This window comes from Taudactylus pleione, unplaced genomic scaffold, assembly GCF_031769625.1.
Source record: "Taudactylus pleione unplaced genomic scaffold, aTauple2 ptg000905l, whole genome shotgun sequence".
NCBI classification, from domain to species: domain Eukaryota; kingdom Metazoa; phylum Chordata; class Amphibia; order Anura; family Myobatrachidae; genus Taudactylus; species Taudactylus pleione.
The window spans coordinates 433,774-456,574 of NW_028285306.1; the positions used below are offsets into that span (position 1 = coordinate 433,774).

General features: G+C 36.9%; 6 non-coding genes across 6 annotated transcripts; all 6 read right to left on the bottom strand.

The window, feature by feature from the left end:
* Positions 1-8,434: 8,434 nt before the first annotated feature.
* On the bottom strand, positions 8,435-8,507 carry TRNAR-CCG (transfer RNA arginine (anticodon CCG)). The gene has a single exon. It is a non-coding gene; the product is annotated as a tRNA-Arg (tRNA).
* Positions 8,508-9,726: 1,219 nt separating this feature from the next.
* Positions 9,727-9,799, bottom strand: TRNAR-CCG (transfer RNA arginine (anticodon CCG)). The gene has a single exon. It is a non-coding gene; the product is annotated as a tRNA-Arg (tRNA).
* Positions 9,800-11,672: 1,873 nt separating this feature from the next.
* TRNAR-CCG (transfer RNA arginine (anticodon CCG)) lies at positions 11,673-11,745 on the bottom strand. The gene has a single exon. It is a non-coding gene; the product is annotated as a tRNA-Arg (tRNA).
* A 2,509-nt stretch (positions 11,746-14,254) lies between these two features.
* Positions 14,255-14,327, bottom strand: TRNAR-CCG (transfer RNA arginine (anticodon CCG)). Its single transcript has one exon. It is a non-coding gene; the product is annotated as a tRNA-Arg (tRNA).
* A 1,869-nt stretch (positions 14,328-16,196) lies between these two features.
* Positions 16,197-16,269, bottom strand: TRNAR-CCG (transfer RNA arginine (anticodon CCG)). The gene has a single exon. It is a non-coding gene; the product is annotated as a tRNA-Arg (tRNA).
* Positions 16,270-20,804: 4,535 nt separating this feature from the next.
* On the bottom strand, positions 20,805-20,877 carry TRNAQ-CUG (transfer RNA glutamine (anticodon CUG)). Its single transcript has one exon. It is a non-coding gene; the product is annotated as a tRNA-Gln (tRNA).
* Positions 20,878-22,801: the final 1,924 nt, after the last annotated feature.

Consider the following 22,801-nt stretch of genomic DNA (forward strand, 5'->3'; position numbering starts at 1 on the left):
GGAGTCAGTCCTCTCTTGAGGAGTTGGATATGGACTTCAGTTAACGACCTCACTGATAACTGCTGATGCTGGTGCCTGTAGAAATGGTAAAATGTGAAGCACGAGCAGTAGCAAGTGTCGCTACCTTCCAGAACCACTGTTACCAATCTAATGTCTCTTTTCCTGATAAGGGTGTTTTTTAAAATTTGTGAAGAATATTACATCATAGATTAGGTTTTGAACGTTTCTAACGTCCCTTAAAATAACCTTCAGGGTGGTAAAATAGTGAAGGTGCAATAGAACTTTCCTAGGATGGGATTAGTCTGAAATAAGGATTTTTGATTAATTTCAATTTTGAGGATAAATATTGGACATGAATTAAATCCAACTTCCCACACATGACTACTGTTAAATGGAGAGAAATTAAAAATATATGTTTCATGGTTATCTTTGTTTAATGTATATTTCATATGTGGAGCTTGAAATAGTAATATCAGACAGCCATTTCATCTTGTCAAACCCACAGTTTTCTCTGTCCTTTGTGAAAGGTTCATATATTATGGAAATGTTATGATTTTGGCTGATTCCTATCAAGCCAAATTGACTGAAGGAGTACCATGTATTAAAATTATCCAAGACAAACTGTAAGCAAGATTTTCAAAGACATGGAGGGAACATAAAGACAAGCGACCCAGGTGAGACTTTAACCCACAATCCCCAGCTCCGGAGGCTGATGCCTTATCCATTAGGCCACTGGGCCTCAGCTTTTCACTGGTGGAAATTGAGAACATTTTGTCAGCAACACCACCAAAAGACAAGGTAAGATTTAGGATTGAATGGTAACAAAATAGGGGAAACCTTTAAAACAATCATAACAGTACCTTGGTGATAGATTTTAATAAGGTTGACAATTGGGCTCCTTGCAAGGTAGTAGATCTAGAACATGAAGATCAAGGAGTCCATGGACTGATATAGGGACTCTTTGTAATGCTATTTAGTAGTAAATTAAACCAACAATAGAAGGCAACTCAAGATTACTCATTATCCACTCTGCTGTCCATATATATATATTAAATCACAGTTTTCCCAAATTTTATGAAGTTGGCTATCTGGGTGTCAGGGACTCATAGTTTTCAAAGTCTCAAGGCCGTAGACATTTCTTTCATTGGTTGTCTTCGTGATTTCTCTGTCTTTTGTGAAAGTTTCATATATTATGGAAATGTTAAGATTTTGGCTGATTCCTATCAAGCCAAATTGACTGAAGGAGTACCATGTATTAAAATTATCCAAGACAAACTGTAAGCAAGATTTTCAAAGACATGGAGGGAACATAAAGACAAGCGACCCAGGTGAGACTTTAACCCACAATCCCCAGCTCCGGAGGCTGATGCCTTATCCATTAGGCCACTGGGCCTCAGCTTTTCACTGGTGGAAATTGAGAACATTTTGTCAGCAACACCACCAAAAGACAAGGTAAGATTTAGGATTCAATGGTAACAAAATAGGGGAAACCTTTAAAACAATCATAACAGTACCTTGGTGATAGATTTTAATAAGGTTGACAATTGGGCTCCTTGCAAGGTAGTAGATCTAGAACATGAAGATCAAGGAGTCCATGGACTGATATAGGGACTCAATGTAATGCAATTTAGTAGTAAATGAAACCAACAATAGAAGGCAACTCAAGATTACTCATTATCCACTCTGCTGTCCATATATATATATTAAATCACAGTTTTCACAAATTTGATGAAGTTGACAATCTGGGTGTCAGGGACTCATAGTTTTCAAAGTCTCAAGGCCGTAGACAGTTCTTTCATTGATTGTCTTTGTGGTCTTGGAGTAAAAGTAATTCAGGCTATTTTTGGAGGGTTAAAAAGTTTCAGGTGTTTTCCTAGGTGCCAGATCTGTTTTTGCTTAATATAACTTCCATTGTTGTGAAACAGTGAAGGAATGATCTCACTATTGGAGTCAGTCCTCTCTTGAGGAGTAGGATATGGACTTCAGTTAACGACCTCACTGATAACTGCTGATGCTGGTGCCTGTAGAAATGGTAAAATGTGAAGCACGAGCAGTAGCAAGTGTCGCTACCTTCCAGAACCACTGTTACCAATCTAATGTCTCTTTTCCTGATAAGGGTGTTTTTTAAAATTTGTGAAGAATATTACATCATAGATTAGGTTTTGAATGTTTCTAACGTCCCTTAAAATAACCTTCAGGGTGGTAAAATAGTGAAGGTGCAATAGAACTTTCCTAGGATGGGATTAGTCTGAAATAAGGATTTTTGATTAATTTCAATTTTGAGGATAAATATTGGACATGAATTAAATCCAACTTCCCACACATGACTACTGTTAAATGGAGAGAAATTAAAAATATATGTTTCATGGTTATCTTTGTTTAATGTATATTTCATATGTGGAGCTTGAAATAGTAATATCAGACAGCCATTTCATCTTGTCAAACCCACAGTTTTCTCTGTCCTTTGTGAAAGGTTCATATATTATGGAAATGTTATGATTTTGGCTGATTCCTATCAAGCCAAATTGACTGAAGGAGTACCATGTATTAAAATTATCCAAGACAAACTGTAAGCAAGATTTTCAAAGACATGGAGGGAACATAAAGACAAGCGACCCAGGTGAGACTTTAACCCACAATCCCCAGCTCCGGAGGCTGATGCCTTATCCATTAGGCCACTGGGCCTCAGCTTTTCACTGGTGGAAATTGAGAACATTTTGTCAGCAACACCACCAAAAGACAAGGTAAGATTTAGGATTCAATGGTAACAAAATAGGGGAAACCTTTAAAACAATCATAACAGTACCTTGGTGATAGATTTTAATAAGGTTGACAATTGGGCTCCTTGCAAGGTAGTAGATCTAGAACATGAAGATCAAGGAGTCCATGGACTGATATAGGGACTCAATGTAATGCAATTTAGTAGTAAATGAAACCAACAATAGAAGGCAACTCAAGATTACTCATTATCCACTCTGCTGTCCATATATATATATTAAATCACAGTTTTCACAAATTTGATGAAGTTGACAATCTGGGTGTCAGGGACTCATAGTTTTCAAAGTCTCAAGGCCGTAGACAGTTCTTTCATTGATTGTCTTTGTGGTCTTGGAGTAAAAGTAATTCAGGCTATTTTTGGAGGGTTAAAAAGTTTCAGGTGTTTTCCTAGGTGCCAGATCTGTTTTTGCTTAATATAACTTCCATTGTTGTGAAACAGTGAAGGAATGATCTCACTATTGGAGTCAGTCCTCTCTTGAGGAGTAGGATATGGACTTCAGTTAACGACCTCACTGATAACTGCTGATGCTGGTGCCTGTAGAAATGGTAAAATGTGAAGCACGAGCAGTAGCAAGTGTCGCTACCTTCCAGAACCACTGTTACCAATCTAATGTCTCTTTTCCTGATAAGGGTGTTTTTTAAAATTTGTGAAGAATATTACATCATAGATTAGGTTTTGAACGTTTCTAACGTCCCTTAAAATAACCTTCAGGGTGGTAAAATAGTGAAGGTGCAATAGAACTTTCCTAGGATGGGATTAGTCTGAAATAAGGATTTTTGATTAATTTCAATTTTGAGGATAAATATTGGACATGAATTAAATCCAACTTCCCACACATGACTACTGTTAAATGGAGAGAAATTAAAAATATATGTTTCATGGTTATCTTTGTTTAATGTATATTTCATATGTGGAGCTTGAAATAGTAATATCAGACAGCCATTTCATCTTGTCAAACCCACAGTTTTCTCTGTCCTTTGTGAAAGGTTCATATATTATGGAAATGTTATGATTTTGGCTGATTCCTATCAAGCCAAATTGACTGAAGGAGTACCATGTATTAAAATTATCCAAGACAAACTGTAAGCAAGATTTTCAAAGACATGGAGGGAACATAAAGACAAGCGACCCAGGTGAGACTTTAACCCACAATCCCCAGCTCCGGAGGCTGATGCCTTATCCATTAGGCCACTGGGCCTCAGCTTTTCACTGGTGGAAATTGAGAACATTTTGTCAGCAACACCACCAAAAGACAAGGTAAGATTTAGGATTGAATGGTAACAAAATAGGGGAAACCTTTAAAACAATCATAACAGTACCTTGGTGATAGATTTTAATAAGGTTGACAATTGGGCTCCTTGCAAGGTAGTAGATCTAGAACATGAAGATCAAGGAGTCCATGGACTGATATAGGGACTCTTTGTAATGCTATTTAGTAGTAAATTAAACCAACAATAGAAGGCAACTCAAGATTACTCATTATCCACTCTGCTGTCCATATATATATATTAAATCACAGTTTTCCCAAATTTTATGAAGTTGGCTATCTGGGTGTCAGGGACTCATAGTTTTCAAAGTCTCAAGGCCGTAGACATTTCTTTCATTGGTTGTCTTCGTGATTTCTCTGTCTTTTGTGAAAGTTTCATATATTATGGAAATGTTAAGATTTTGGCTGATTCCTATCAAGCCAAATTGACTGAAGGAGTACCATGTATTAAAATTATCCAAGACAAACTGTAAGCAAGATTTTCAAAGACATGGAGGGAACATAAAGACAAGCGACCCAGGTGAGACTTTAACCCACAATCCCCAGCTCCGGAGGCTGATGCCTTATCCATTAGGCCACTGGGCCTCAGCTTTTCACTGGTGGAAATTGAGAACATTTTGTCAGCAACACCACCAAAAGACAAGGTAAGATTTAGGATTCAATGGTAACAAAATAGGGGAAACCTTTAAAACAATCATAACAGTACCTTGGTGATAGATTTTAATAAGGTTGACAATTGGGCTCCTTGCAAGGTAGTAGATCTAGAACATGAAGATCAAGGAGTCCATGGACTGATATAGGGACTCAATGTAATGCAATTTAGTAGTAAATGAAACCAACAATAGAAGGCAACTCAAGATTACTCATTATCCACTCTGCTGTCCATATATATATATTAAATCACAGTTTTCACAAATTTGATGAAGTTGACAATCTGGGTGTCAGGGACTCATAGTTTTCAAAGTCTCAAGGCCGTAGACAGTTCTTTCATTGATTGTCTTTGTGGTCTTGGAGTAAAAGTAATTCAGGCTATTTTTGGAGGGTTAAAAAGTTTCAGGTGTTTTCCTAGGTGCCAGATCTGTTTTTGCTTAATATAACTTCCATTGTTGTGAAACAGTGAAGGAATGATCTCACTATTGGAGTCAGTCCTCTCTTGAGGAGTAGGATATGGACTTCAGTTAACGACCTCACTGATAACTGCTGATGCTGGTGCCTGTAGAAATGGTAAAATGTGAAGCACGAGCAGTAGCAAGTGTCGCTACCTTCCAGAACCACTGTTACCAATCTAATGTCTCTTTTCCTGATAAGGGTGTTTTTTAAAATTTGTGAAGAATATTACATCATAGATTAGGTTTTGAATGTTTCTAACGTCCCTTAAAATAACCTTCAGGGTGGTAAAATAGTGAAGGTGCAATAGAACTTTCCTAGGATGGGATTAGTCTGAAATAAGGATTTTTGATTAATTTCAATTTTGAGGATAAATATTGGACATGAATTAAATCCAACTTCCCACACATGACTACTGTTAAATGGAGAGAAATTAAAAATATATGTTTCATGGTTATCTTTGTTTAATGTATATTTCATATGTGGAGCTTGAAATAGTAATATCAGACAGCCATTTCATCTTGTCAAACCCACAGTTTTCTCTGTCCTTTGTGAAAGGTTCATATATTATGGAAATGTTATGATTTTGGCTGATTCCTATCAAGCCAAATTGACTGAAGGAGTACCATGTATTAAAATTATCCAAGACAAACTGTAAGCAAGATTTTCAAAGACATGGAGGGAACATAAAGACAAGCGACCCAGGTGAGACTTTAACCCACAATCCCCAGCTCCGGAGGCTGATGCCTTATCCATTAGGCCACTGGGCCTCAGCTTTTCACTGGTGGAAATTGAGAACATTTTGTCAGCAACACCACCAAAAGACAAGGTAAGATTTAGGATTCAATGGTAACAAAATAGGGGAAACCTTTAAAACAATCATAACAGTACCTTGGTGATAGATTTTAATAAGGTTGACAATTGGGCTCCTTGCAAGGTAGTAGATCTAGAACATGAAGATCAAGGAGTCCATGGACTGATATAGGGACTCAATGTAATGCAATTTAGTAGTAAATGAAACCAACAATAGAAGGCAACTCAAGATTACTCATTATCCACTCTGCTGTCCATATATATATATTAAATCACAGTTTTCACAAATTTGATGAAGTTGACAATCTGGGTGTCAGGGACTCATAGTTTTCAAAGTCTCAAGGCCGTAGACAGTTCTTTCATTGATTGTCTTTGTGGTCTTGGAGTAAAAGTAATTCAGGCTATTTTTGGAGGGTTAAAAAGTTTCAGGTGTTTTCCTAGGTGCCAGATCTGTTTTTGCTTAATATAACTTCCATTGTTGTGAAACAGTGAAGGAATGATCTCACTATTGGAGTCAGTCCTCTCTTGAGGAGTAGGATATGGACTTCAGTTAACGACCTCACTGATAACTGCTGATGCTGGTGCCTGTAGAAATGGTAAAATGTGAAGCACGAGCAGTAGCAAGTGTCGCTACCTTCCAGAACCACTGTTACCAATCTAATGTCTCTTTTCCTGATAAGGGTGTTTTTTAAAATTTGTGAAGAATATTACATCATAGATTAGGTTTTGAACGTTTCTAACGTCCCTTAAAATAACCTTCAGGGTGGTAAAATAGTGAAGGTGCAATAGAACTTTCCTAGGATGGGATTAGTCTGAAATAAGGATTTTTGATTAATTTCAATTTTGAGGATAAATATTGGACATGAATTAAATCCAACTTCCCACACATGACTACTGTTAAATGGAGAGAAATTAAAAATATATGTTTCATGGTTATCTTTGTTTAATGTATATTTCATATGTGGAGCTTGAAATAGTAATATCAGACAGCCATTTCATCTTGTCAAACCCACAGTTTTCTCTGTCCTTTGTGAAAGGTTCATATATTATGGAAATGTTAAGATTTTGGCTGATTCCTATCAAGCCAAATTGACTGAAGGAGTACCATGTATTAAAATTATCCAAGACAAACTGTAAGCAAGATTTTCAAAGACATGGAGGGAACATAAAGACAAGCGACCCAGGTGAGACTTTAACCCACAATCCCCAGCTCCGGAGGCTGATGCCTTATCCATTAGGCCACTGGGCCTCAGCTTTTCACTGGTGGAAATTGAGAACATTTTGTCAGCAACACCACCAAAAGACAAGGTAAGATTTAGGATTCAATGGTAACAAAATAGGGGAAACCTTTAAAACAATCATAACAGTACCTTGGTGATAGATTTTAATAAGGTTGACAATTGGGCTCCTTGCAAGGTAGTAGATCTAGAACATGAAGATCAAGGAGTCCATGGACTGATATAGGGACTCAATGTAATGCAATTTAGTAGTAAATGAAACCAACAATAGAAGGCAACTCAAGATTACTCATTATCCACTCTGCTGTCCATATATATATATTAAATCACAGTTTTCACAAATTTGATGAAGTTGACAATCTGGGTGTCAGGGACTCATAGTTTTCAAAGTCTCAAGGCCATAGACAGTTCTTTCATTGATTGTCTTTGTGGTCTTGGAGTAAAAGTAATTCAGGCTATTTTTGGAGGGTTAAAAAGTTTCAGGTGTTTTCCTAGGTGCCAGATCTGTTTTTGCTTAATATAACTTCCATTGTTGTGAAACAGTGAAGGAATGATCTCACTATTGGAGTCAGTCCTCTCTTGAGGAGTAGGATATGGACTTCAGTTAACGACCTCACTGATAACTGCTGATGCTGGTGCCTGTAGAAATGGTAAAATGTGAAGCACGAGCAGTAGCAAGTGTCGCTACCTTCCAGAACCACTGTTACCAATCTAATGTCTCTTTTCCTGATAAGGGTGTTTTTTAAAATTTGTGAAGAATATTACATCATGGATTAGGTTTTGAACGTTTCTAACGTCCCTTAAAATAACCTTCAGGGTGGTAAAATAGTGAAGGTGCAATAGAACTTTCCTAGGATGGGATTAGTCTGAAATAAGGATTTTTGATTCATTTCAATTTTGAGGATAAATATTGGACATGAACTAAATCCAACTTCCCACACATGACTACTGTTAAATGGAGAGAAATTAAAAATATATGTTTCATGGTTATCTTTGTTTAATGTATATTTCATATGTGGAGCTTGAAATAGTAATATCAGACAGCCATTTCATCTTGTCAAACCCACAGTTTTCTCTGTCCTTTGTGAAAGGTTCATATATTATGGAAATGTTATGATTTTGGCTGATTCCTATCAAGCCAAATTGACTGAAGGAGTACCATGTATTAAAATTATCCAAGGTAAACTGTAAGCAAGATTTTCAAAGACATGGAGGGAACATAAAGACAAGCGACCCAGGTGGGACTTGAACCCACAATCCCCAGCTCCGGAGGCTGATGCCTTATCCATTAGGCCACTGGGCCTCAGCTTTTCACTGGTAGAAATTGAGAACATTTTGTCAGCAACACCACCAAAAGACAAGGTAAGATTTAGGATTCAATGGTAACAAAATAGGGGAAACCTTTAAAACAATCATAACAGTACCTTGGTGATAGATTTTAATAAGGTTGACAATTGGGCTCCTTGCAAGGTAGTAGATCTAGAACATGAAGATCAAGGAGTCCATGGACTGATATAGGGACTCTATGTAATGCAATTTAGTAGTAAATGAAACCAACAATAGAAGGCAACTCAAGATTACTCATTATCCACTCTGCTGTCCATATATATATATTAAATCACAGTTTTCACAAATTTGATGAAGTTGACTATCTGGGTGTCAGGGACTCATTGTTTTCAAAGTCTCAAGGCCATAGACAGTTCTTTCATTGGTTGTCTTTTTGGTCTTGGAGTATAAGTAATTCAGGCTATTTTTGGAGGGTTACAAAGTTTCAGGTGTTTTCCTAGGTGCCAGATCTGTTTTTGCTTAATATAACTTCCATTGTTGTGAAACAGTGAAGGAATGATCTCACTATTGGAGTCAGTCCTCTCTTGAGGAGTAGGATATGGACTTCAGTTAACGACCTCACTGATAACTGCTGATGGTGGTGCCTGTAGAAATGGTAAAATGTGAAGCACGAGCAGTAGCAAGTGTCGCTACCTTCCAGAACCACTGTTACCAATCTAATGTCTCTTTTCCTGATAAGGGTGTTTTTTAAAATTTGTGAAGAATATTACATCATAGATTAGGTTTTGAACGTTTCTAACGTCCCTTAAAATAACCTTCAGGGTGGTAAAATAGTGAAGGTGCAATAGAACTTTCCTAGGATGGGATTAGTCTGAAATAAGGATTTTTGATTCATTTCAATTTTGAGGATAAAAATTGGACATGAATTAAATCCAACTTCCCACACATGACTACTGTTAAATGGAGAGAAATTAAAAATATATGTTTCATGGTTATCTTTGTTTAATGTATATTTCATATGTGGAGCTTGAAATAGTAATATCAGACAGACATTTCATCTTGTCAAACCCACAGTTTTCTCTGTCCTTTGTGAAAGTTTCATATATTATGGAAATGTTAAGATTTTGGCTGATTCCTATCAAGGCAAAATGACTGAAGTAGTACCATGTATTAAAATTATCCAAGACAAACTGTAAGCAAGACTTTCAAAGACATGGAGGGAACATAAAGACAAGTGATCCAGGTGGGACTTGAACCCACTATCCCCAGCTCCGGAGGCTGATGCCTTATCCATTAGGCCACTGGGCCTCAGCTTTTCACTGGTGGAAATTGAGAACATTTTGTCAGCAACACCACGAAAAGACAAGGTAAGATTTAGGATGCAATGGTAACAAAATAGGGGAAACCTTTAAAACAATCATAACAGTACCTTGGTGATAGATTTTAATAAGGTTGACAATTGGGCTCCTTGCAAGGTAGTAGATCTAGAACATGAAGATCAAGGAGTCCATGGACTGATATAGGGACTCTTTGTAATGCTATTTAGTAGTAAATTAAACCAACAATAGAAGGCAACTCAAGATTACTCATTATCCACTCTGCTGTCCATATATATATATTAAATCACAGTTTTCCCAAATTTTATGAAGTTGGCTATCTGGGTGTCAGGGACTCATAGTTTTCAAAGTCTCAAGGCCGTAGACATTTCTTTCATTGGTTGTCTTCGTGATTTCTCTGTCTTTTGTGAAAGTTTCATATATTATGGAAATGTTAAGATTTTGGCTGATTCCTATCAAGCCAAATTGACTGAAGTTGTACCATGTATTAAAATTATCCAAGACAAACTGTAAGCAAGATTTTCAAAGACATGGAGGGAACATAAAGACAAGCGACCCAGGTGAGACTTTAACCCACAATCCCCAGCTCCGGAGGCTGATGCCTTATCCATTAGGCCACTGGGCCTCAGCTTTTCACTGGTGGAAATTGAGAACATTTTGTCAGCAACACCACCAAAAGACAAGGTAAGATTTAGGATTCAATGGTAACAAAATAGGGGAAACCTTTAAAACAATCATAACAGTACCTTGGTGATAGATTTTAATAAGGTTGACAATTGGGCTCCTTGCAAGGTAGTAGATCTAGAACATGAAGATCAAGGAGTCCATGGACTGATATAGGGACTCAATGTAATGCAATTTAGTAGTAAATGAAACCAACAATAGAAGGCAACTCAAGATTACTCATTATCCACTCTGCTGTCCATATATATATATTAAATCACAGTTTTCACAAATTTGATGAAGTTGACAATCTGGGTGTCAGGGACTCATAGTTTTCAAAGTCTCAAGGCCGTAGACAGTTCTTTCATTGATTGTCTTTGTGGTCTTGGAGTAAAAGTAATTCAGGCTATTTTTGGAGGGTTAAAAAGTTTCAGGTGTTTATCTAGGTGCCAGATCTGTTTTTGCTTAATATAACTTCCATTGTTGTGAAACAGTGAAGGAATGATCTCACTATTGGAGTCAGTCCTCTCTTGAGGAGTAGGATATGGACTTCAGTTAACGACCTCACTGATAACTGCTGATGCTGGTGCCTGTAGAAATGGTAAAATGTGAAGCACGAGCAGTAGCAAGTGTCGCTACCTTCCAGAACCACTGTTACCAATCTAATGTCTCTTTTCCTGATAAGGGTGTTTTTTAAAATTTGTGAAGAATATTACATCATAGATTAGGTTTTGAACGTTTCTAACGTCCCTTAAAATAACCTTCAGGGTGGTAAAATAGTGAAGGTGCAATAGAACTTTCCTAGGATGGGATTAGTCTGAAATAAGGATTTTTGATTCATTTCAATTTTGAGGATAAATATTGGACATGAATTAAATCCAACTTCCCACACATGACTACTGTTAAATGGAGAGAAATTAAAAATATATGTTTCATGGTTATCTTTGTTTAATGTATAATTCATATGTGGAGCTTGAACTAGTAATATCAGACAGCCATTTCATCTTGTCAAATCAACAGTTTTCTCTGTCCTTTGTGAAAGTTTCATATATTATGGAAATGTTATGATTTTGGCTGATTCCTATCAAGCCAAATTGACTGAAGGAGTACCATGTATTAAAATTATCCAAGACAAACTGTTAGCAAGATTTTCAAAGACATGGAGGGAACATAAAGACAAGCGACCCAGGTGGGACTTGAACCCACAATCCCCAGCTCCGGAGGCTGATGCCTTATCCATTAGGCCACTGGGCCTCAGCTTTTCACTGGTAGAAATTGAGAACATTTTGTCAGCAACACCACCAAAAGACAAGGTAAGATTTAGGATTCAATGGTAACAAAATAGGGGAAACCTTTAAAACAATCATAACAGTACCTTGGTGATAGATTTTAATAAGGTTGACAATTGGGCTCCTTGCAAGGTAGTAGATCTAGAACATGAAGATCAAGGAGTCCATGGACTGATATAGGGACTCAATGTAATGCAATTTAGTAGTAAATGAAACCAACAATAGAAGGCAACTCAAGATTACTCATTATCCACTCTGCTGTCCATATATATATATTAAACACAGTTTTCACAAATTTGATGAAGTTGACAATCTGGGTGTCAGGGACTCATAGTTTTCAAAGTCTCAAGGCCATAGACAGTTCTTTCATTGGTTGTCTTTTTGGTCTTGGAGTAAAAGTAATTCAGGCTATGTTTGGAGGGTTAAAAAGTTTCAGGTGTTTTCCTAGGTGCCAGATCTGTTTTTGCTTAATATAACTTCCATTGTTGTGAAACAGTGAAGGAATGATCTCACTATTGGAGTCAGTCCTCTCTTGAGGAGTAGGATATGGACTTCAGTTAACGACCTCACTGATAACTGCTGATGCTGGTGCCTGTAGAAATGGTAAAATGTGAAGCACGAGCAGTAGCAAGTGTCGCTACCTTCCAGAACCACTGTTACCAATCTAATGTCTCTTTTCCTGATAAGGGTGTTTTTTAAAATTTGTGAAGAATATTACATCATAGATTAGGTTTTGAACGTTTCTAACGTCCCTTAAAATAACCTTCAGGGTGGTAAAATAGTGAAGGTGCAATAGAACTTTCCTAGGATGGGATTAGTCTGAAATAAGGATTTTTGATTCATTTCAATTTTGAGGAAAAATATTGGACATGAATTAAATCCAACTTCCCACACATGACTACTGTTAAATGGAGAGAAATTAAAAATATATGTTTCATGGTTATCTTTGTTTAATGTATAATTCATATGTGGAGCTTGAAATAGTAATATCAGACAGCCATTTCATCTTGTCAAATCAACAGTTTTCTCTGTCCTTTGTGAAAGTTTCATATATTATGGAAATGTTATGATTTTGGCTGATTCCTATCAAGCCAAATTGACTGAAGGAGTACCATGTATTAAAATTATCCAAGACAAACTGTAAGCAAGATTTTCAAAGACATGGAGGGAACATAAAGACAAGCGACCCAGGTGAGACTTTAACCCACAATCCCCAGCTCCGGAGGCTGATGCCTTATCCATTAGGCCACTGGGCCTCAGCTTTTCACTGGTGGAAATTGAGAACATTTTGTCAGCAACACCACCAAAAGACAAGGTAAGATTTAGGATTCAATGGTAACAAAATAGGGGAAACCTTTAAAACAATCATAACAGTACCTTGGTGATAGATTTTAATAAGGTTGACAATTGGGCTCCTTGCAAGGTAGTAGATCTAGAACATGAAGATCAAGGAGTCCATGGACTGATATAGGGACTCAATGTAATGCAATTTAGTAGTAAATGAAACCAACAATAGAAGGCAACTCAAGATTACTCATTATCCACTCTGCTGTCCATATATATATATTAAATCACAGTTTTCACAAATTTGATGAAGTTGACAATCTGGGTGTCAGGGACTCATAGTTTTCAAAGTCTCAAGGCCGTAGACAGTCCTTTCATTGATTGTCTTTGTGGTCTTGGAGTAAAAGTAATTCAGGCTATTTTTGGAGGGTTAAAAAGTTTCAGGTGTTTTCCTAGGTGCCAGATCTGTTTTTGCTTAATATAACTTCCATTGTTGTGAAACAGTGAAGGAATGATCTCACTATTGGAGTCAGTCCTCTCTTGAGGAGTAGGATATGGACTTCAGTTAACGACCTCACTGATAACTGCTGATGCTGGTGCCTGTAGAAATGGTAAAATGTGAAGCACGAGCAGTAGCAAGTGTCGCTACCTTCCAGAACCACTGTTACCAATCTAATGTCTCTTTTCCTGATAAGGGTGTTTTTTAAAATTTGTGAAGAATATTACATCATAGATTAGGTTTTGAACGTTTCTAACGTCCCTTAAAATAACCTTCAGGGTGGTAAAATAGTGAAGGTGCAATAGAACTTTCCTAGGATGGGATTAGTCTGAAATAAGGATTTTTGATTCATTTCAATTTTGAGGATAAATATTGGACATGAATTAAATCCAACTTCCCACACATGACTACTGTTAAATGGAGAGAAATTAAAAATATATGTTTCATGGTTATCTTTGTTTAATGTATAATTCATATGTGGAGCTTGAAATAGTAATATCAGACAGCCATTTCATCTTGTCAAATCAACAGTTTTCTCTGTCCTTTGTGAAATTTCATATATTATGGAAATGTTATGATTTTGGCTGATTCCTATCAAGCCAAATTGACTGAAGTAGTACCATGTAATAAAATTATCCAAGTCAAACTGTAAGCAAGATTTTCAAAGACATGGAGGGAACATAAAGACAAGTGACCCAGGTGGGACTTGAACCCACAATCCCCAGCTCCGGAGGCTGATGCCTTATCCATTAGGCCACTGGGCCTCAACTTTTCACTGGTGGAAATTGAGAACATTTTGTCAGCAACACCACCAAAAGACAAGGTAAGATTTAGGATTCAATGGTAACAAAATAGGGGAAACCTTTAAAACAATCATAACAGTACCTTGGTGATAGATTTTAATAAGGTTGACAATTGGGCTCCTTGCAAGGTAGTAGATCTAGAACATGAAGATCAAGGAGTCCATGGACTGATATAGGGACTCAATGTAATGCAATTTAGTAGTAAATGAAACCAACAATAGAAGGCAACTCAAGATTACTCATTATCCACTCTGCTGTCCATATATATATATTAAATCACAGTTTTCACAAATTTGATGAAGTTGACAATCTGGGTGTCAGGGACTCATAGTTTTCAAAGTCTCAAAGCCGTAGACAGTTCTTTCATTGATTGTCTTTGTGGTCTTGGAGTAAAAGTAATTCAGGCTATTTTTGGAGGGTTAAAAAGTTTCAGGTGTTTTCCTAGGTGCCAGATCTGTTTTTGCTTAATATAACTTCCATTGTTGTGAAACAGTGAAGGAATGATCTCACTATTGGAGTCAATCCTCTCTTGAGGAGTAGGATATGGACTTCAGTTAACGACCTCACTGATAACTGCTGATGCTGGTGCCTGTAGAAATGGTAAAATGTGAAGCACGAGCAGTAGCAAATGTCGCTACCTTCCAGGACCACTGTTTCCAATCTAATGTCTCTTTCCCTGATAAGGGTGTTTTTTAAAATTTGTGAAGAGTATTACATCATAGTTTAGGTTTTGAATGTTTAGAACTTCCCTTAGAATAGCGTCTAGGGTGGTAAAATAGTGAAGGTACAATAGAACATTCCTATAATGGGATTAGTCTGAAATAAAGATTTTTGATTAATTTCATTTTTGAGGATAAATATTGGACATCAATAAAATCCAACTTCCTACACATGACTACTGTTAAATGGAGAGAAATTAAAAATATATGTTTAATGGTTATCTTTATTTAATGTATATTTCATATGTGGAGCTTGAAATAGTAATATCAGACAGCCATTTCATCTTGTCAAACCCACAGTTTTCTCTGTCCTTTGTGAAAGGTTCATATATTATGGAAATGTTATGATTTTGGCTGATTCCTATCAAGCCAAATTAACTGAAGGAGTTCGATGTATTAAAATTATCCAAAGTAAACTGTAAGCAAGATTTTCATAGACATGGAGGGAACTTAAAGACAAGCGACCAAGGTGGGACTTGAACCCACAATCCCCAGCAGTTGATACCTTATCCATTAGGCCACTGGGCCTCAGCATTTAACTTGTCGAAATTGAGAACATTTTGTCAGCAACACCACCAAAAGACAAGGTAAGATTTAGGATGCAATGGTAACAAAATAGGGGAAACCTTTAAAACAATCATAACAGTACCTTGGTGATAGATTTTAATAAGGTTGACAATTGGGCTCCTTGCAAGGTACTAGATCTAGAACATGAAGATCAAGGAGTCCATGGACTGATATAGGGACTCTATGTAATGCAATTTAGTAGTAAATTAAACCAACAATAGAAGGCAACTCAAGATTACTCATTATCCACTCTGCTGTCCATATATATACATATTAGATCACAGTTTTCACAAATTTGATGAAGTTGACTATCTGGGTGTCAGGGACTCATAGTTTTCAAAGTCTCAAGGCCGTAGACATTTCTTTCATTGGTTGTCTTCGTGATTTCTCTGTCTTTTGTGAAAGTTTCATATATTATGGAAATGTTATGATTTTGGCTGATTCCTATCATGGCAAATTGACTGAAGTAGTACCATGTATTAAAATTATCCAAGACAAACTGTAAGCAAGACTTTCAAAGACATGGAGGGAACTTAAAGACTAGCGACCCAGGTGGGACTTGAACCCACAATCCCCAGCTCCGGAGGCTGATGCCTTATCCATTAGGCCACTGGGCCTCAGCTTTTCACTGGTGGAAATTGAGAACATTTTGTCAGCAACACCACCAAAAGACAAGGTAAGATTTAGGATGCAATGGTAACAAAATAGGGGAAACCTTTAAAACAATCATAACAGTACCTTGGTGATAGATTTTAATAAGGTTGACAATTGGGCTCCTTGCAAGGTAGTAGATCTAGAACAAGAAGATCAAGGAGTCCATGGACTGATATAGGGACTCTATGTAATGCAATTTAGTAGTAAATTAAACCAACAATAGAAGGCAACTCAAGATTACTCATTATCCACTCTGCTGTTCATATATATATATTAAATCACAGTTTTCACAAATTTGATGAAGTTGACTATCTGGGTGTCAGGGACTCATAGTTTTGAAAGTCTCAAGGCCGTAGACATTTCTTTGATTGGTTGTCTTTGTGGTCTTGGAGTAAAAGTAATTCAGGCTATTTTTGGAGGGTTAAAAAGTTTCAGGTGTTTTCCTAGGTGCCAGATCTGTTTTTGCTTAATATAACTTCCATTGTTGTGAAACGGTGAAGGAATGATCTCACTATTGGAGTCAGTCCTCTCTTGAGGAGTAGGATATGGACTTCAGTTAACGACCTCACTGATAACTGCTGATGCTGGTGCCTGTAGAAATGGTAAAATGTGAAGCACGAGCAGTAGCAAGTGTCGCTACCTTCCAGGACCACTGTTTCCAATCTAATGTCTCTTTTCCTGATAAGGGTGTTTTTTAAAATTTGTGAAGAGTATTACATCATAGTTTAGGTTTTGAATGTTTAGAACTTCCCTTAGAATAGCGTCTAGGGTGGTAAAATAGTGAAGGTGCAATAGAACTTTCCTAAAATGGGATTAGTCCAGTAGTTCCCAAACTGTGCACTGTAGCCCCATGGGGTGCCTTAGGACACTTGCAGTGGTGCCTTAAGGTGCCCACACACATACCGACTTTTCATCCAATTTGGCCGATTTCGACGAATCGTTACGACAGATCATGTAAAAAATGGCCAAATCGTGAGTTTCTACACTTGATCACGATGCCGATGTGCATCTCCGCTCGTCGTACATCGCATCTTCAGATCTGCTGTGCGGTAGGGCAGTTTAGCCAATCTTGGATACAATGCACTGGCTGCACGATAGATCTTAAGCCAGATTGGACATTTTTAACTCCAAATCGTGACCACAACTGCCTGGGCAGAGTTCAGGGAGAGTTTAGGGGAAATCGTGTACATTGGCTGATTGGGAGCAAGTCGGTATGTGTGTGGGCACCTTCAGGTTGGTGGTCTAGCATGAAATCACATTATTTATGATCAATGTAATGTAAATGTGAAGACAAATGGAAGCACAGACCTGACCATCATCACACAACTAACCCTAAGGATGACAGGTTAGCACAATATACTTCACTGTACTACTTCACTACATTGTTTTCTGAATTTCTCAATTATAAACTTTTGGCTTTTTGGTGCTGTGAAAACTACATTGATACACTAATGCGCCTCAGTTAAAAAATGTTGGGAACCACTGGATTAGTCTGAAATAAGGATTTTTGATTAATTTAATTCTTGAGGATAAATATTGGACATCAATTAAATCCAACTTCACAAACATGACCAATGTTAAATGGAGAGAAATGAAAAATATATGTTTAATGTTTATCCTTATTTAATGTTAATATCATATGTGGAGCTTGAAACAGTAATCTCAGACAGTCATAGCTAAGGGCATTTCATTTTGTCAAACCCACAGTTTTCTCTGTACATTGTGAAAGGTTCATATATTATGGACATTTTGGCTAGATACTTAGAGCAATATTTACTAAGCGGCAGGTTCTAATCCCCGGCAGTTTGGCTGCGGTTTGGAGGCGGTTTTGGTATCCGCAGACTTACTAATTAAAAATCCACTGCTAAACCTCTGTCAAAGCACACTTTATAACAGAATCGAACAGAATTGAATATAAAAACACCATCAATGTTTTAGCCTATAGAAAGAAAAGAACAGAATAGAATAGAATTGAAACCCCTGATTTAATAAGCAGGTGTTTTGAAGACCATCATAAAACTGGCAGCAAACCTGCCGAAAATGACTATCCTTAGACAGGTGTGTTTGCTGAAACAGCAGGTAAATGAATTTATTTTAACTGGCAGTTTTGACAGAAATATTATCCTATTGGACTATGGAAGGTTATGATGTCTCTCATCAGACATGGTCTTTAACAGGTAGACAAAAACAATTTAAAATATAAAACCAAAAAATATGATGCAAACACACAATCACACTGCACTCAAACACAAAGAAAATCACACACAGGACTTACAAAAAACTGACCATATGGAAAACACATCTCAAATAGACATATACAGAACAAGAAACAAAATAACTTATTAAAAAAATCTGCACAATTAGCAATCACTTAATGGGGTCTATACAGCAACAGTGATGATGTCTCCCAGAATATTAGCAGGTAACATTGGCACAATTTTTTTTAAATTATTGAAATTTATGGCAGCTATTCAGCAATATTTTCTACAGGGACAGCGGTTGCCGTAACACGCTGTCCCTGCGATGGTACAGAAGACATTGTTATCGGTATGGACTGCACAATGTGATGGCGCAAGATATATAATCTATCTCATATTTATCTATCTATCTCATATCTATCTATCTCATATCTATCTATCTATCTATCTATCTATCTATCTCATATCATATCTATCTATCTATCTATCTATCTATCTATCTATCTATCTATCTATCTGTCTATCTCTCTATCTCATAGCTAACTATCTATCTATCTATCTATCTATCTATCTATCTATCTGTCTATCTATCTATCTATCTATCTATCTATCTATCTATCTCATATCTATCAATCTATCTATCTATCTATCTATCTATCTATCTATCTATCTATCTATCTCATCTATCTATCTATATATCTATTTTTATATATATATATAAAGAAAAAAGGATGTCCTCATTATGTACTAGAATATAATTTGTTGCACCTTAAGTTGAACCCCTGTTAGTGGGAACACTATGATCAAGACATACAAAACAAAAGCTTGGAGGGCGCAAATGTATCCAATGTCTTTCGTTACATCAACTAAAATAATGTCATTACAGCTTGATTCTGACAGAGCACAGCATGTTTTGGGAGGTGTATCTAGCAAATAGTTGTCCGTAGTGACCCCAATTTGCCAGAATGTTATTGATCTACATACATCAATTTACCAGGTCTCTGTTTTTGAATCTTTTCAAAATTGTATACCCCTGATGAAGTCCTAATGGACGAAACAAGTTGGGTTGTGGAGTGAATCCATCAAACAGAGTGGAATTATCTGTACATTGGATTCTAGTGCTATAAAGGAATAATCAGTCACATTATTTATGATCAATGTGATGTAAATATGAAGACAAATGGAAGCACAGACCTGACCATCATCACATAACTAATTGACACACATTGACAATTGGGCTCCTTGCAAGGTAGTAGATCTAGAACATGAAGATCAAGGAGTCCATGGACTGATATAGGGACTCTATGTAATGCTATTTAGTAGTAAATTAAACCAACAATAGAAGGCAACTCAAGATTACTCATTATCCACTCTGCTGTCCATATATATATATTAAATCACAGTTTTCCCAAATTTGATGAAGTTGGCTATCTGGGTGTCAGGGACTCATAGTTTTCAAAGTCTCAAGGCCGTAGACATTTCTTTCATTGGTTGTCTTCGTGGTCTTGGAGTAAAAGTAATTCAGGCTATTTTTGGAGGGTTAAAATGTTTCAGGTGTTTTCCTAGGTGCCAGATCTGTTTTTGCTTAATATAACTTCCATTGTTGTGAAACAGTGAAGGAATGATCTCACTATTGGAGTCAGTCCTCTCTTGAGGAGTAGGATATGGACTTCAGTTAACGACCTCACTGATAACTGCTGGTGCCTGTAGAAATGGTAAAATGTGAAGCACGAGCAGTAGCAAGTGTCGCTACCTTCCAGAACCACTGTTACCAATCTAATGGCTCTTTTCCTGATAAGGGTGTTTTTTAAAATTTGTGAAGAGTATTACATCATAGATTAGGTTTTGAATGTTTCTAACGTCCCTTAAAATAACCTTCAGGGTGGTAAAATAGTGAAGGTGCAATAGAACTTTCCTAGGATGGGATTAGTCTGAAATAAGGATTTTTGATTAATTTCAATTTTGAGGATAAATATTGGACATGAATTAAATCCAACTTCCCACACATGACTACTGTTAAATGGAGAGAAATTAAAAATATATGTTTAATGGTTATCTTTGTTTAATGTATATTTCATATGTGGAGCTTGAAATAGTAATATCAGACAGCCATTTCATTTCATCTTGTCAAACCCACAGATTTCTCTGTCCTTTGTGAAAGTTTCATATATTATGGAAATGTTATGATTTTGGCTGATTCCTATCAAGGCAAATTGACTGAAGTAGTACCATGTATTAAAATTATCCAAGACAAACTGTAAGCAAGATTTTCAAAGACATGGAGGGAACTTAAAGACAAGCGACGCAGGTGGGACTTGAACCCACAATCCCCAGCTCCAGAGGCTGATGCCTTATCCATTAGGCCACTGGGCCTCAGCTTTTCAGTGGTGGAAATTGAGAACATTTTGTCAGCAACACCACCAAAAGACAAGGTAAGATTTAGGATGCAATGGTAACAAAATAGGGGAAACCTTTAAAACAATCATAACAGTACCTTGGTGATAGATTTTAATAAGGTTGACAATTGGGCTCCTTGCAAGGTAGTAGATCTAGAACAAGAAGATCAAGGAGTCCATGGACTGATATAGGGACTCTATGTAATGCAATTTAGTAGTAAATTAAACCAACAATAGAAGGCAACTCAAGATTACTCATTATCCACTCTGCTGTCCATATATATATATTAAATCACAGTTTTCCCAAATTTGATAAAGTTGACTATCTGAGAGTCAGGGACTCATAGTTTTCAAAGTCTCAAGGCCATAGACATTTCTTTCATTGGTTGTCTTTGTGGTCTTGGAGTAAAAGTAATTCAGGCTATTTTTGGAGGGTTAAAAAGTTTCAGGTGTTTTCCTAGGTGCCAGATCTGTTTTTGCTTAATATAACTTCCATTGTTGTGAAACAGTGAAGGAATGATCTCACTATTGGAGTCAGTCCTCTCTTGAGGAGTAGGATATGGACTTCAGTTAACGACCTCACTGATAACTGCTGATGCTGGTGCCTGTAGAAATGGTAAAATGTGATGCACGAGCAGTAGCAAGTGTCGCTACCTTCCAGAACCACTGTTACCAATCTAATGGCTTTTTTCCTGATAAGGGTGTTTTTTAAAATTTGAGAAGAGTATTACATCATAGATTAGGTTTTGAACGTTTCTAACGTCCCTTAAAATAACCTTCAGGGTGGTAAAATAGTGAAGGTGCAATAGAACTTTCCTAGGATGGGATTAGCCTGAAATAAGGATTTTTGATTAATTTCAATTTTGAGGATAAATATTGGACATCAATTAAATCCAACTTCCCACACATGACTCCTGTTAAATGGAGAGAAATTAAAAATATATGTTTAATGGTTATCTTTGTTTAATGTATATTTCATATATAGTGCTTGAAATAGTAATATCAGACAGCCATTTCATCTTGTCAAACCCACAGTTTTCTCTGTCCTTTGTGAAAGTTTCATATATTATGGAAATGTTATGATTTTGGCTGATTCCTATCAAGGCAAATTGACTGAAGTAGTACCATGTATTAAAATTATCCAAGACAAACTGTAAGCAAGACTTTCAAAGACATGGTGGGAACTTAAAGACAAGCGACCCAGGTGGGATTTGAACCCACAATCCCCACCTCTGGAGGCTGATGCTTTATCCATTAGGCCACTGGGCCTCTGCTTTTCACTGGTGGAAATTGAGAACATTTTGTCAGCAACACCACCAAAAGACAAGGTAAGATTTAGGATGCAATGGTAACAAAATAGGGGAAACCTTTAAAACAATCATAATAGTACCTTGGTGATAGATTTTAATAAGGTTGACAATTGGGCTCCTTGCAAGGTACTAGATCTAGAACATGAAGATCAAGGAGTCCATGGACATATATAGGGGCTCTATGTAATGCAATTTAGTAGTAAATTAAACCAACAATAGAAGGCAACTCAAGATTACTCATTATCCACTCTGCTGTCCATATATATATATTAAATCACAGTTTTCACAAATTTGATGAAGTTGACTATCTGGGTGTCAGGGACTCATAGTTTTCAAAGTCTCAAGGCCGTAGACATTTCTTTCATTGGTTGTCTTTGTGGTCTTGGAGTAAAAGTAATTCAGGCTATTTTTGGAGGGTTAAAAAGTTTCAGGTGTTTTCCTAGGTGCCAGATCTGTTTTTGCTTAATATAACTTCCATTGTTGTGAAACAGTGAAGGAATGATCTCACTATTGGAGTCAGTCCTCTCTTGAGGAGTAGGATATGGACTTCAGTTAACGACCTCACTGATAACTGCTGATGCTGGTGCCTGT